Source organism: Anomaloglossus baeobatrachus, chromosome 1 (assembly GCF_048569485.1).
Source record: "Anomaloglossus baeobatrachus isolate aAnoBae1 chromosome 1, aAnoBae1.hap1, whole genome shotgun sequence".
Taxonomy (NCBI): Eukaryota; Metazoa; Chordata; class Amphibia; order Anura; family Aromobatidae; genus Anomaloglossus; species Anomaloglossus baeobatrachus.
Genome location: NC_134353.1, coordinates 321513611 through 321529307, shown reverse-complemented (window position 1 = coordinate 321529307; position 15697 = coordinate 321513611).

Below are 15697 nucleotides of genomic sequence, written 5' to 3'. Positions count from 1 at the left end.
ACCAATGAAAGCTTTTGTACAAAGTATTAAATAAATTTCAGTAAGCGTGTTAAATACTTTTTTCCCTGTGTCATTTATCATTATTACACATAATTTATGGACATCTATGGTTTGATTTCTTTGGCTGTGTGGATTGGATGGGTTGTGTCACAATAGTAATAGAGTGACTGGGAATCGGGACTCCAGAACTAACCCTCAGGCTGGTGGAGCCCCTAACTGTCCCTCATCCCAGAGGTACACCTGAGAGTGGCGAGGTCTGGACCCTCAGTGTAACCCTAACTCCTGAGAAGCCCTGATCTTGTACCCCTCACCGCCACCCGAGGAGGGGGCTGGGGGCTGGGACTGGATTAATCAATCCCCACACAAATAGACAAACAGGGAGGAACTAAAACACCAATTTACAGCAGTCACTCAGGGAAGTAAAGACAATATGTGCACGGGGGGAAATAAAGAAAAGGAAGGAAATACACAATGACAATTTTGTCTTGTAGACTTTCCCCTCTTCCGTCCATCCTTAATGCTGCAGCCAGGATCACCTATCTGGCTAATCGTTATTCGGACACTTTCGCTCTGTGCCAGTTATTGGACTGACTGCCCATACATTATAGGATCTAATTTAAATTGCTTGTTCTCACCCATAAAGCTCTTCACAGCGCAGCACGCCCATACATCTCCACCCTTATCTCTGTCTATCACCCTTCCCGTACTCTATGCTCCGCAAACGACTTTTGATTAACATCCACACTAATCAGAACCTCCCATTCCTGACTCCAAGACTTCTTCCGAGCTGTACCAATCCACTGGAATGCTCTACCCCAAGAAACTAGGATGATCCACAACTTACATAGCTTTAGATGCTCCTTAAAAACACATCTTTTTAGGGTAGCTTATCAATCTGCCTAATCAAAGTCAATTCAGATATATACACTCCACTATTTCTCAGAACATAATTCTCCCTCAAACTCCACCACACTCAAAAGCATTACAAAGATTAGCTGATGACTGTCATGTGCAGCCTTCAGCTATCCCCCATTTCTTCAAGATGGCTAGACCGTTGTAAATAAGCACTTGAACCTTGTCACCCTCACCTTAAACCATTGTAGATTGTAAGCTTTTATGAACAGAGTTGTCTTTATTTTTGCTTTAATTATTGCATTTTCTATAACTGTTACTTATGTTTGTACATGAACCCTTGAATTGCAAAGCACTGCAGAATATGTAAGATTCTTATACTATTATGTATCTCTACAATACACCACGATAGCATACAACAGTGCACCAGAAGCTGAATTACCATGCACTAAGACTGGTATTGCTTTCGCTTTAGGCTGCTTTCACACATCCGGTTTTTCCTGTGCGGCACAATCCGGCACTTTGCAGAAAAAACGCAACCGTTTTTTTTGCCGCCGGTTGTGTTTTTTTTTGCATAGGCTAACATTAGTGCCGTATTGTGCCGCATGGGCTTGCGTTCCGTCCGGTTTTTGCCGCATGCGGCAGATTTAGCCGATGCGGCGGCCGGATGGAACGTTGCCTGGCACGTTTTTTTGTGCGGCAAAAAAAACCGCATAGCGCCGCATCCGTTCGATGCGGCGCGATTTTCAATACATGCCTATGGGCGCTGCATGCGGCGTCCTGCGGCAAAAACCGCATCCGGCCGCTGCATGCGGTTTTTGCCACTGCGCATGCTCGGTCTATTTCCCCCAGCCTACTTCCTGCCTCCACTTCCTGCCCCACACAGACCGCGCGTACGAGGAGAGAAGCAGCACCATCACTCCTGCCCGCCCGTGAGTCCTATATCCCCGGCCAGACGAGACCCCCTCTGCCCGCCAGGCACCCCAAGGCCACCGCCCGGCCACCAGGCACCGCCCGGCCACCAGGCACCAACAGGCCACCCGGCACCAACAGGCCACCAGGCACCAACAGGCCACCGGCACCACCCGGCCGCAGGCAGCAACAGGCCGTAGGCACCACCCGGCCGCCGGCACCACCCGCAGCAGGCAGCAACTGGCCGCCGGCACTACCCGCAACCGGCAGCAGGCAGCAACCGGCCGCCGGCACCAACAGGCCGCAGGCACCCCCCGTCAGCAGGCACCAACAGGCCACAGGGAGAAACCACCCGTCAGCAACCGGCTGCAGGCACCACCCGGCCACCGGCACCACCCGGCCGCAGGCACCACCCGGCTGCAGGCAGCAACAGGCCGCAGGCAGCAACCGGCAGCAGGCACCAACAGGCCGTAGGCACCACCCGGCCGTCGGCACCACCCGCAGCAGGCAGCAACCGGCCGCAGGCACAACCGGCCGCAGGCACCACCCGTCAGCACCCGGCCGCAGGCACCACCCGCAGCAGGCGGCAGCAGGCAGCAACTGGCCGCCGGCACCAACCGGCCGCAGGCACCACCCGGCCGCAGGCACCAACAGGCCGTAGCCACCACCCGGCCGCCGGCACTACCCGCAGCAGGCAGCAACCGGCAGCAGGCACCAACAGGCCGCAGGCACCACCCGGCCACCGGCACCAACAGGCCGCAGGCACCACCCGGCCGCAGGCACCAACAGGCCACCGGCAGCAGGCACCACCCAGCCGCAGGCACCAACAGGCAGCAACCAGCCACAGGCACCACCCGGCAGCAGGCACCAACAGGCCGCAGGCACCACCCGGCCACCGGCACCAACAGGCCGCAGGCACCAACAGGCAGCAACCGGCCGCAAGCAGCAACCGGCCGCAGGCACCACCCGGCAGCAGGCACCAACAGGCCGCAGGCACCACCCGGCCACCGGCACCAACAGGCCGCAGGCACCACCCGGCCGCAGGCACCAACAGGCCGCCGGCAGCAGGCACCACCCGGCCGCAGGCACCAACAGGCAGCAACCGGCCGCAGGCACCACCCGGCAGCAGGCACCAACAGGCCGCAGGCACCACCCGGCCACCGGCACCAACAGGCCGCAGGCACCACCCGGCCGCAGGCACCAACAGGCAGCAACCGGCCGCAGGCAGCAACCGGCCGCAAGCACCACCCGGCAGCAGGCACCAACAGGCCGCAGGCACCACCCGGCCACCAGCACCAACAGGCCGCAGGCACCACCCGGCAGCAGGCACCAACAGGCAGCAACCGGCCGCAGGCAGCAACCGGCCGCAGGCAGCACCCGGCCGCAGGCACCAACAGGCAGAAACCGGCCGCAGGCAGCAACCGGCTGCCGGCAGCAGCCAGCAACCGGCCGCAGGCACCACCGTCAGCAACCGGCCGCAGGCACCAACAGGCACCACCGTCAGCAACTGGCCGCAGGCACCACCGTCAGCAACCGGCCGCAGGCACCACCCAGCCGCAGGAAAAGTCCAGCAAAAATGTCTTCTTCTGGGAGCCCTCCTGCACCTTCTCAGCGAAATGAGGGTTTTTTTTTTGTGTGTTTTCACCCATTCACGACCCACGACAGATATATTTGTCATGGATCGTGTATGGTTAATCCATGCACCCTGCCAAGGGCAGGTTGCGGTGATCCGCGCACATATCAGCTGTTTTTATCAGCTGACATGTGTGCCTGCAAGTTATGAGTGACATCGCATTCCACCCGCAACTTTTAACCCCTTACATCTCGCAGCCAAAGTCTGGCAGCGAGATGTATATGCCCGTGGTATTTTGTAAACACCGTACATACAAGTAAAACTATACATGTTTGGTGTCTACAAACTCGCAACGACCTCAGGCATCACAACAACACATTAGTTTTACCATATAGTGAACATGGTGAATTAAATATGACACAAAGTATTGTGTGATCACTAGTGATGAGCGAGTACTAAAAAGCTCGGGTGCTCGAGGCTCGGGCCGAGCATCCCAAGATACTCGTGTACTCGACCCGAGCACCGAGCCCAATGTTATCCTATGGGAGACCCGAGTATTTTTGTGAAATGACCCCCGGCAGCATGTAGAAACCCTAAAAATGGCACAAAAGTCTCAGAAGAGTGCTCAAATGACATGGCAACAGCATGGGTAAGACCCCTTGAAGCATATATCACTCAAAAGTCACAGCTGTGAACAATTTTGTCCGCGTTTTACGCCATTTTTACGGACTCACCAGAAAACCTTCAAAAATGACACCAAAATGAATTTTCATGGCGGAAATGTTAAGGGCACATACCCAATAGTGAGATAGAGCTAATGTATGTTACTTTTTGAGATTAATACATGAAAGATTTTACGTAAAACATTGTGTGGCAAACCGATGTCCCTGAGAAGAGACGTACATAAAGGCCTCTGAGTCTAATGTGCCCATTTTGAGGAAGTGAGTCTTTGTAGTATTTTCCTTTGCCAGGGCAGTCCAAAATTGTGAGGTTCACCAATGCCCCTGCATACAGACGTGCATGATGGCCTGTAAACCTGAAGTGCCCATTGTAAGGAAGTGGGTCTATTGTAGTATAGCCCTTAGGCAGGGCAGCCAAAAATTGGGAGGCTCCACGTTGTCCCTGGATAGAGACGTGCATGATGGCCTGTAAACCTGAAGTGCCCATTGTAAGGAAGTGGGTCTATTGTAGTATAGCCCTTAGGCAGGGCAGTCCAAAATTGTGAGGTTCACCAATGCCCCTGCATACAGACGTGCATGATGGCCTGTAAACCTGAAGTGCCCATTGTAAGGAAGTGGGTCTATTGTAGTATAGCCCTTAGGCAGGGCAGCCAAAAATTGGGAGGCTCCACGTTGTCCCTGGATAGAGACGTGCATGATGGCCTGTAAACCTGAAGTGCCCATTGTAAGGAAGTGGGTCTATTGTAGTATAGCCCTTAGGCAGGGCAGTCCAAAATTGTGAGGTTCACTAATGCCCCTGCATACAGACGTGCATGATGGCCTGTAAACCTGAAGTGCCCATTGTAAGGAAGTGGGTCTATTGTAGTATAGCCCTTAGGCAGGGCAGCCAAAAATTGGGAGGCTCCACGTTGTCCCTGGATAGAGACGTGCATGATGGCCTGTAAACCTGAAGTGCCCATTGTAAGGAAGTGGGTCTATTGTAGTATAGCCCTTAGGCAGGGCAGTCCAAAATTGTGAGGTTCACCACGCCCCTGCATACAGACGTGCATGATGGCCTGTAAACCTGAAGTGCCCATTGTAAGGAAGTGGGTCTATTGTAGTATAGCCCTTAGGCAGGGCAGCCAAAAATTGGGAGGCTCCACGTTGTCCCTGGATAGAGACGTGCATGATGGCCTGTAAACCAGAAGTGCCCATTGTAAGGAAGTGGGTCTATTATAGTATAGCCCTTAGGCAGGGCAGTCCAAAATTGGGAGGTTCACCAATGCCCCTGCATACAGACGTGCATGATGGCCTGTAAACCTGAAGTGCCCATTGTAAGGAAGTGGGTCTATTGTAGTATAGCCCTTAGGCAGGGCAGTCCAAAATTGTGAGGTTCACCAATGCCCCTGCATACAGACGTGCATGATGGCCTGTAAACCTGAAGTGCCTATTGTAAGGAAGTGGGTCTATTGTAGTATAGCCCTTTGGCAGGGCAGCCAAAAATTGGGAGGCTCCACGTTGTCCCTGGATAGAGACGTGCATGAGGGCCTGTAAACCTGAAGTGCCTATTGTAAGGAAGTGGGTCTATTGTAGTATAGCCCTTCGGCAGGGCAGCCAAAAATTGGGAGGCTCCACGTTGTCCCTGGATAGAGACGTGCATGAGGGCCTGTAAACCTGAAGTGCCTATTGTAAGGAAGTGGGTCTATTGTAGTATAGCCCTTTGGCAGGGCAGCCAAAAATTGGGAGGCTCCATGTTGTCCCTGGATAGAGACGTGCATGAGGGCCTGTAAACCAGAAGTGCCCATTGTAAGGAAGTGGGTCTATTGTAGTATAGCCCTTTGGCAGGGCAGCCAAAAATTGGGAGGCTCCACGTTGTCCCTGGATAGAGACGTGCATGAGGGCCTGTAAACCTGAAGTGCCTATTGTAAGGAAGTGGGTCTATTGTAGTATAGCCCTTTGGTAGGGCAGCCAAAAATTGGGAGGCTCCACGTTGTCCCTGGATAGAGACGTGCATGAGGGCCTGTAAACCAGAAGTGCCCATTGTAAGGAAGTGGGTCTATTGTAGTATAGCCCTTTGGCAGGGCAGCCAAAAATTGGGAGGCTCCACATTGTCCCTGGATAGAGACCTGTTAGGTTCTTAGTGTGTCCGTGCTTGCATTTAAAAACCGCACGTGTGTGCCTGTTGGTGGCAGCTTTCCGCTGCACTTGTGTGCGTTTTGCAAAAACTTGGATATAACGCACAAGTCTAGTGAATACACATCAGCACAGCATTGCAAAATGCGCAAGGGCGTTGTCAACGAACAAGGAAGTGGACGTGATGGTGGTGCAGGCAGAGACCGAGGTCGTGTGCAAGCTCTAATTTCGCCACAACAAAGGGCCACATCTACTCACTCGCACGTCCTGTCCCAAATTCTTGGGGACCGCAGCAGTACACCGCTCTTGAACCAAGACCAGTGTCAACAGGTTGTTAGTTGGATAGCGGATAATGCTTCCAGTCAGATTGGCACCACCACAAACACTCTGTCTTCCACACGGTCAAGTGTCAGTAGCCGTGATACTGCACCGCACATTTCAGAACCTGATCCTCCTTCCTACCACCAGGCCGAGTACACGTCCACGGACATTACTGATCCCACACTTGGACACTCGGAAGAGCTGTTCGTTCACGTTTCCATTCACACATTCTGGCCTCTCGCCAGCTCCTGTTGAAGTGGGCCATGACGAGATTGTATGTACAGATGCCCAAATATTTGAGCAGCCACGTTCTCACGAAGTTGGCAACGTGTCTCAACAAGGGGTGGACGATGATGAGACACAATTGTCAGGAAGTCCGGAGGAGGAGCAGGGTGCGGAAGAGGAAGACGACGTGGTGGATGATCCAGTAACTGACCCAACCTGGCAAGAGGATATGCAGAGCGAGGACAGCAGTGCACAGGGGGAGGGAGGCGTAGCATTCCAACAGGCAGTAAGAAGCAGGGTGGTGGCCCCAGGCAGACGTCAGGCAACTGTTCCCCGGAACAACACGACACAAGCTGCCTGTACAAATGTTAGGTCTTCCCGAGTCTGGCAGTTTTTTAAGTTGGCTCCAGATGATTCTAAAAAGGCCATTTACAACACCTGCCATGCCAGCATCAGCAGGGGTACCAAAACTAGCAGCCTGACCACCACCAACATGATCAGGCACATGTCAGCCAAGCACCCGACTATGTGGGATGTACAACAGAGTCGAGGAGCAGTGCTTGCTGATGTCACTGCTACGTCTTCGCTTGTTGTGCATGCGAGCCAATCCCCTGTCCATGCTGCCCGCGAACAAGCCTCCTCCGGCCCTGCACCTGCAGTTGCCCACGCAGAAATAACACCATCATCAAGCACGTCCTTGTCCCAGCGCAGCGTTCAGTTATCCATTCAGCAAACCTTTGAACGCAGGCGCAAATACACTGCCAACGCCCCACATGCCACACTTCTAAATGCTAACATTTCGCGACTGCTTGCGCTGGAAATGTCGCCTTTTAGGCTGGTTGAGACAGAAGCATTCCGCGACCTGATGGTGGCAGCTGTCCCACGTTACTCGGTCCCCAGACGCCACTATTTCTCCCGGTGTGCCGTCCCCGCATTGCATAACCACGTGTCACAAAACATCACACGTGCCCTGAACAACGCTGTTTCAGCCAAAGTCCACCTAACCACAGACACGTGGACAAGTGCATGTGGGCAAGGCCGCTACATCTCGTTGACGTCACACTGGGTTAATATTGTGGAAGCTGGGACCCAGTCTGAGCGAGGGACGGAACACGTCCTTCACACACCAAGTTTTGCAGGCCCTACCTCAGTCAGGGTTTCACCCACACTCTACAGCTCCGGAATGTCATGCTCCTCAGCCTCCTCCTCCTCCTGCACATCCTCATCCACTTTACCCTCCACACCAGTCCCAAGCTGGAAGTGTCGCGGGCGGAGGAGGGGACGCTGCGCTCTCCCACTGCTCGGGTCTGGCTGCCGCTGCTCTACGGCTGCTGCTGCTCGGTGGCTCGAGCGATGGCCGGATCCCGGGGACTCGAGCGGCGCTCATCGCCCGTGAGTGAAAAGGGGTGGTTTGGGTTTTGGGGATATTGTCCGTGACGCCACCCACGGTTGTGGTGATTGTGTGGACACCACCGCTGCTCTGGACGGGGATCCCGGGAGCCTGTGACAGGGAGCAGCTTTGTTGTTATTTCTCCCCTCCGTGGGTAGGGGGGTTGGTTGTCCCGGGGCCCGGTGATGGGGTAGAGATGGATGACAGGCGGGTTGCGGGGCCTGATGAGGTGCAGGGTCGCAGGGGCAGCGCTGTGCCGCACGGCACGGAGGTACTCACTCAGCCCAATGATGATGACACAGTTCACGGTAAAACAAGTGGCTGGATGGTCGGGTCCCTCGGACGGCTGCGGTTGTTCCTCCCTGCAGGTTAGTGATGACTGTCTCTCCCTGCACCTAAGTTCAGTGTTGGTAGTGATGGTTTCCCACCGGTAACCCGCTCCCCGACCTGGATATGGGCCGGAGGAGCCCCTTTTGCCCACAGGCGCTGGCCCTGGGAGACGGTTGCCCTTGGCGGTGGCGGTGTCTCCCCTTCACGGTTGGACGGTTGCCTTCTATCGGGACTTGGCTGTTTGGAAACCCTGAGGTCCCCTTCACTAACGGATTTGGCAAATTCACGGCGACACCAAGCCTTGCCGGGATCCGAAAGGCCCCTGCCAATGGTGCTGGCTTCTCTTTGTATACCGGTCCGGTACGGCCGGGTCACCACCCGTCCACGGTCCTTACGGCAGACTCCAATCGGCCTCCACTGCAGACGGTCACCACATCCTGCCAACCTTGCTGTCCTGTCCGGGCCACACACCCGGACCAACTTCAGGCTCTTTGCTGTCACTTTTCTCCTCTCTACTACTTTCCTCCTTCCACTTCCTTAGCTTAACTCTGACTGCCTGTGTTTTCCCTCCTCCTTGGTGGGTGGAGACCAACCGCCTGGCTCAACCCCCTGGTGTGGACAACAGCCCCTGGGGAAGGCAACAAGGATTTTGCGTTTTGACTATGATATGCCTGCAGGGAGTGTGGGGTGTGTAAGTGTTGTGCTCTGTGGCCCCTGGCTTGTCCAGGGCGACACAGAAGCACTGCAGCACTGCCTCGGCGAAGCGGCAACAGGCTGTGCTGAAGCTAATCTGCATAGGTGACAAACCCCACAATGCAGAAGAGGTGTGGACAGCTCTGAAACAGCAAGCAGATCACTGGCTCACACCTCTGAACCTAAAGCAAGGAAAGGTTGTGTGTGACAATTGCCGGAACCTGGTGGCGGCTTTGAGGCGAGGCCAGCTGACACATGTTCCATGCGTGGCCCATGTGCTCAACCTCGTGGTTCAGCGGTTTCTAAAGTCATACCCAGAGCTGTCTGATCTGCTGGTAAACGTTCGCCGCCTGTCTGCACATTTTCGAAAGTCACCTACTGCTTCAGCCGGCCTTGCCGGCTTTCAGTGCCATTTGCATCTTCCGGCTCACAGACTGGTGTGTGATGTCCCCACGCGTTGGAATTCAACTCTGCACATGTTGGTCAGGATATGTGAGCAGAAGAGGGCAGTTGTTGAGTACCATCACCTAAGCCGTCGGGAAATGGGTCAAACTCCACACAACACCTGAGGAGTGGAGATGGATGTCCGACCTATGTACCATCTGCCAAAACTTTGAGGACTCCACCAAGATGGTGAGCGGCGATGACGACATTATTATCATCACCATACCGCTTCTCTGCCTTCTAAAATGGTCTCTGCTCAAAAAACAACCATGATGCATTGCAGGCGGAGCGCGATGAGTTTGAGCAAGAAACAGTAGTGGGTGTGGGTGATAACACACAGCCCAGCCTCGTCTCATCACAACGTGCAGTGGAGGACTATGACGAGGAGGAGGATGAAGACATGGAGCAACTCTCTGGCCAAATTGAGGATATGACATGCAGTCATATCCTCGGTTCAGCGTGGCTGGCCAGAGGACAGGGTAGATGATGAGGAGGAGGAGGACAGCATGTTTAGTCATCGTGTTGGTCAGGATACTGAAGTGATGGCTGTTAAGAGTCTGGCACACATGGCTGACTTTATGGTAAGCTGCCTGTCTCGTGACCCTCGCGTTAAGAACATCTTGGCCGACAATCATTACTGGTTGGTAACACTGTTAGACCCACGCTAAAAGGAGAACTTTATGTCTCTTATTCCCGAGGCGGAGAGGTCAGGCAAAATGCAGCAGTTCCAGAAGGCCATAGTCACGGAAGTAGGCAAAGCATTCCCCTCACAAAACGCTAGCGGCATAGGTCAGGAATCAGTGGACAACCAAGGCGTACAGCCGAGAGGGGCACAAGTCCAATCCGCCAGAGGTAGGGGAACAGTCTTTAAGATGTGGGACAGTTTTCTCAGCCCCTCACATACCACAGCCCCTGAGGTGCGGGGTAGTGCCACTAGAAATCCTAAGTTTGCCCAGATGCTCAAGAAGTACCTTGCAGATCAAACAACTGTACTCCGACATTCCTCTGTGCCTTACAATTAATGGGTATCCAAGCTGGACACGTGGCATGAATTGGCTCTCTACGCCTTGGAAGTCCTGGCCTGCCCTGCCGCTAGCGTTTTGTCAGAGCGTGTTTTTAGTGCCGCAGGTGGAATCATTCATTACAGATAAACGCACCCGCCTGTCAACTGTAAATGCTGACAGGCTGACTCTGATCAAGATGAACAAGGGTTGGATTGGGCCAGACTTCACCACACCACCAGCAAATGACAGCGGAATTTAAAGTTTGTAACGGGAATTTGCCATGTACCTCCACTCACCCATGGTAACACACTTCTGGACTTTGGCTAATCGCTGGACTGCTCCTCCTTCTCCTCATGCGCCATCATGATGACCGTTACAATAGCTAGGCCGTTGTTTCAGGTATACCCCCAGTGGTAAATTTTTTCGCCCATTCTTTCAGAATGGGCATTACAACGACAGGAGACCCGCTCCTTTGCAATGGGAACAATGTTTTGAGGCCCTCATGCACATCTCTATCCAGGGACAATATGGAGCCTGACGCTGCCACCGACAGGCACACACGTGCGGTTTTTAAATGCAAGCACGGACGCAATAAGAACCTAACAGGTTTTTAGGAGCGACAATTACTGAGAAGTCTGACACTATCAGACACTGCTGACTGACGTGTATTATTCACTAGACTTGTGCGTTATATAATAGTTTGTGCAAAACGTGCACCTGTACGCTGCCACCGACAGGCACACACGTGCGGTTTTTAAATGCAAGCACGGACGCACTAAGAACCTAACAGGTTTTTAGGAGCGACAATTACTGAGAAGTCTGACACTATCAGCCACTGCTGACTGACGTGTATTATACACTACACTTGTGCGTTATATAATAGTTTGTGAAAAACGCACATAAGTGCACCTGTACGCTGCCACCGACAGGCACACACGTGCGGTTTTTAAATGCAAGCACGGACGCACTAAGAACCTAACAGGTTTTTAGGAGCGACAATTACTGAGAAGTCTGACACTATCTGGACTGTTTTAGACTGTGTACACCAGCCCCAGATATGATGAAGGCTGGTATACGGTCACCACTAGGAATGGCTATATACCCTGCCTGCCTGCCTGCCTGTATACTGCTACAATAGTCCTGACAAGGACTCTTCTGGTCACTAGCCTGTATTCCGACCTGGCTATACCCTGCCTGTATATAGCAACAATAGTCCTGAGAAGGACTCTGCTACTGTACTCCGATTTGGCTATTCCCTGCCTGCCTGTATAAACTTATTGTATGTCCTGAGAAGGACTTCTGGTCACACTGTTTGCAGCCCTGCTCCGGAACTAACTATAAAGGGCCGCAAACCTTTCCCTGAAGCAGCAACACTCTCCCTGCACTGACTGTCTGGATGGCTGTGAGCAGAGCACAGCGCGCCCGTCGGTATAAAGGCTCGGTCACGCTGTGCGGGCCGGCCAATCACTGCAATTCCACAACTAACAGGGCTGTGGCATTGCAGTGGTCTGCCAGCCAATCCCTGCATGAGGGCTGGCTCTCAAAAGAGCGCCAACATGCAGGGATGAAGACCACGAGTACAGCACGAGTATCGCGAGATTACTCGGTCCCCGCCGAGTAGCCCGAGTACAGTGATACTCGTGCGAGTACCGAGTAGTAACAAGCATACTCGCTCATCACTAGTGATCACACTTTTTTTTGCAGGGTTTCCACAATTGGATTTTTTTTTTGCTTTTTTCCAGTACACTATATGGTAAAACTTATGGTTTCATTTAACAGTACAACTTGTCCCGCAAAAAAACAAGCCCTCATATGATGAAAAATAAAAAAGGGAAAATGCTCTGGGCCTGAAGGGGTTAACAATCAAAATTACAAATCGATTTACCTTTTTATTTAACAGGAATATGAAGTTGAGGCGCTTCCAGAAGGGGACGCGAGGGGTGGAGAGATACAAGGAGTGGGCGCAGAGAGTGTACGTTAATTTTAAATGCATCACAGTGCGCCCGACACATCCACAGTGCGCCCGACACATCCACAGTGCGCTTGACACATCCACAGTGCGCCCGACACATCCAAGCTTTTTTTTTTGTTTGTTTTATTCAGGCTTCCGATTCTGGGGCTCGTGGTAGAGTTCCTCCCAACACCACCTCCCGTGGTCGTCAGCATAATCGTCGCGGCGGTCACAGTGTAAGTTGTTTTTGTTTTGTTTGTTTTTTTTTTTTATTTACTTCATTGTCATTTTTGTGTAATTTTTTTTTTGTTTATCTGTTCTTCAACAGGCTTCACAGCGTGCTCCTGACTCGGACGGTGAGGAGGCTGGATGTATTAGCAACATCGACCTCCTCATCGATGAGGTTCGAGAACGGGAGCCGCTGTGGAACATGGGTGACCGCCACCACGCTGATTCGGTTGTAACCCGTCAGCTATGGGAGGAGGTTTGCCGTGAAGTGGTGACAGGTTGGGAGGACCTCAATCCTAGTGCCCAGAATCGAGCAAGTAAGTATTCACAGTTCAGTAGGTTATGTTGCATGATGTAATGTTTTGTATACTAACCATTGTGTTTTCACTTTTCAGGGGAAAAAGTTCAGAACTGGTGGCGGTCCATCAAGGATCGCTTCAAGAAGGAGTTGAACAAAGAGATGCTGGCCCCGAGTGGATCCGGAGGACGCGTCTCAAGATATAAGTATTTCCGAGTGTTGGCGTTCCTCCGGACAACAATGGCATGCAGAAGGCAAATATTTCACACAACATCTACAAAAGTTAAACTGTTTACATGTGCAACCTTTTTTTGAGTTTCAGCAAGAGACAGGCAATAGCAATATAATTTTTTTTTTTTTGTTTCCTTTCTTCCACAGCACCGTCTGCAGCACCCGGGAGCCAGCATCAAACCATTCTGAAGCGATCCCAACACAGTCCGCCACCGGGGAACACTTGGACAGACCCCACCCTTCTGCACCTTCCCTGTCTTCTGGTCCCTCTGTGCCATTCACCAGCGCTGGAGCATGTGGTGAGGCTTCGTTACATGAAGCTGCTGCTGACGAGTTAGCTTTTCCCCTACCCCACCCCTCTGACACTGCTGCCCTCAGTAGAACACCTTTGGGTTCTAGGCGGCAGCGTCAGAGGGGTCTGGATAGGAGCTATGCGCCCGAATTCTTGCATCTAAATGCAGCCTTCCAGAACGCAATCAAATTGCTCTCCGAGCAAACCAGTGCTGCATTCAGCCTGGTGCAAAACACCATGCAGAGCAATACGCATGAATTGTGCACGCGTCTGGACAGGCTGCATTTAGATGCAAGAAAGTCGCCCAATCATTTTTTCCAGGCAGTCCTCGAGCGCATGGAAAAGCTTTCTCCTGAGCAGCAGATGCATGTAACGCAAGCCACCCACAATGCTCTGGCGCAGGTTACCCCCCAACCACCTCCAACCACCCTAATTCCTACCGCACCTGCCCCCCCTTCAGCCAATGTCCCTCCTCCCCCTCCTATACAATACCAGCATCCAGCCCCGTTCCAGCATCCAGCCCCATACAAGTTGCCAACCACAACATCTTTGCGTCCACTCCCTGCCCTACCTGTACTCCCTGCCCAGTACCCCCAGTCTCCTTCCACACCCATCCTGCCCCAACTACAACACTCTCCTTCAACCACCACCTTTTCTGTCACCAAATCCCTCCACTCCACCCCTCAATCCTTACCAAATCCCATCCAATCTCCTGTTTTTCCTCTTGGTTTCTCCACCACTACTTCACCTTCTCTTTCTTGTTTTCCTTCACCCTCACCAACATCCACCCTCCATACTCCCACTGTCCAAGTGTTCCCATCTGACAGCCCCAGCCCCTCCAGTACTATCTCCACCCAAGAATTTTTTAATTTATAATTTTTCCGTTAAATTAATTTATATAATAAAAAATACTTTTTTGGTTTAAAGATTTATTGTGTGGTTTTTTTTAATCAGAAGCAAAAATGTTATGGTATGAAGGTAAAATGTGGTTTAACAATAAAACAAATTAAAAAAAAAATACAAGGTATAATAAAAGGAAGTAGACTTTAAAACAGTAATTACGAATCTAAGGGGTACTTCTCACATATTGAGATCGCTTCTGAGTCACGGTTTGTGTGATGCACCAGTGACCTCATTAGCGATCTCGCTGTGTGTGACACTGAGCAGCGATCTGGCCCCTGCTGTGAAATCGCTGATCGTTACACACAGCTCTGGTTCTTTTTTGCTCGATGCTCTTCTGCTGTGAAGCACACATCGCTGTGTTTGACAGCGAGAGAGCAACGATCTTAATGTGCAGGGATCAGGAACCCAGCATCTGGAAGCTGCGGACACTGGTAACCAAGGTACACATCGGGTAACTAAGCAAAGTACTTTGCTTGGTTACCCGCTATTTACCTTGGTTACGACCGTCCGCAGCTGCCAGAAGCTGGGCTGGCCTGCTTCATGCACACGTAACCAAGGTACACATCGGGTAACTAAGAAATCCGATATTTACCTTGGTTATGAGCGTACGCCTCTCTCAGGTTGCCATTGCCTGTGCCCTGCAGACGTAGCCAGAGTACACATAGGGTAACTATGCTTTGCTTACTAACCCGATGTGTACCCTGGCTACGAGTGCAGGGAGCCAGCGCTAATCGGTGTACGCTGGTAACCATGGTAAACATTGGTTAAGAAAGCACAGCATTTTGCTTAGTTACATGATATTTCTCTTGGTTACCAAGCGCAGCATCGCTTCCACGAGTTGCTGGTGAGATGTGCCTGATTGACAGCTCACCTGTAACCATGTAGCCATGTAGCTCACCTGTAACCATGCACCAGTGATCTTGACCAGGTCATATCGTGGTCGGAATCGCTGCTACGTCGTTTTGTGAGATGGTACCCTAAGAAGTGTGGTTTACCTACAAAGATTAAATCATGTCATCCTGCCATTCAAGTCTTCCTTCAGGTGACATGAAGTAATCGGCAAACTTGTCCCTTAATCGACAAACAGCCACACTTCTTCTAACACTAACATTAGTATAATCACGCAAAGTACTTTGCTCCGCATTCTCATCAACATTTATACTTTCTTTAGATATGACAAAATTGTGGAGGACGACACATGCTTTAATCACCTCATCCACAGTTTCAGTCTTCAGGTTAATGGCGGTCAATAAAACGC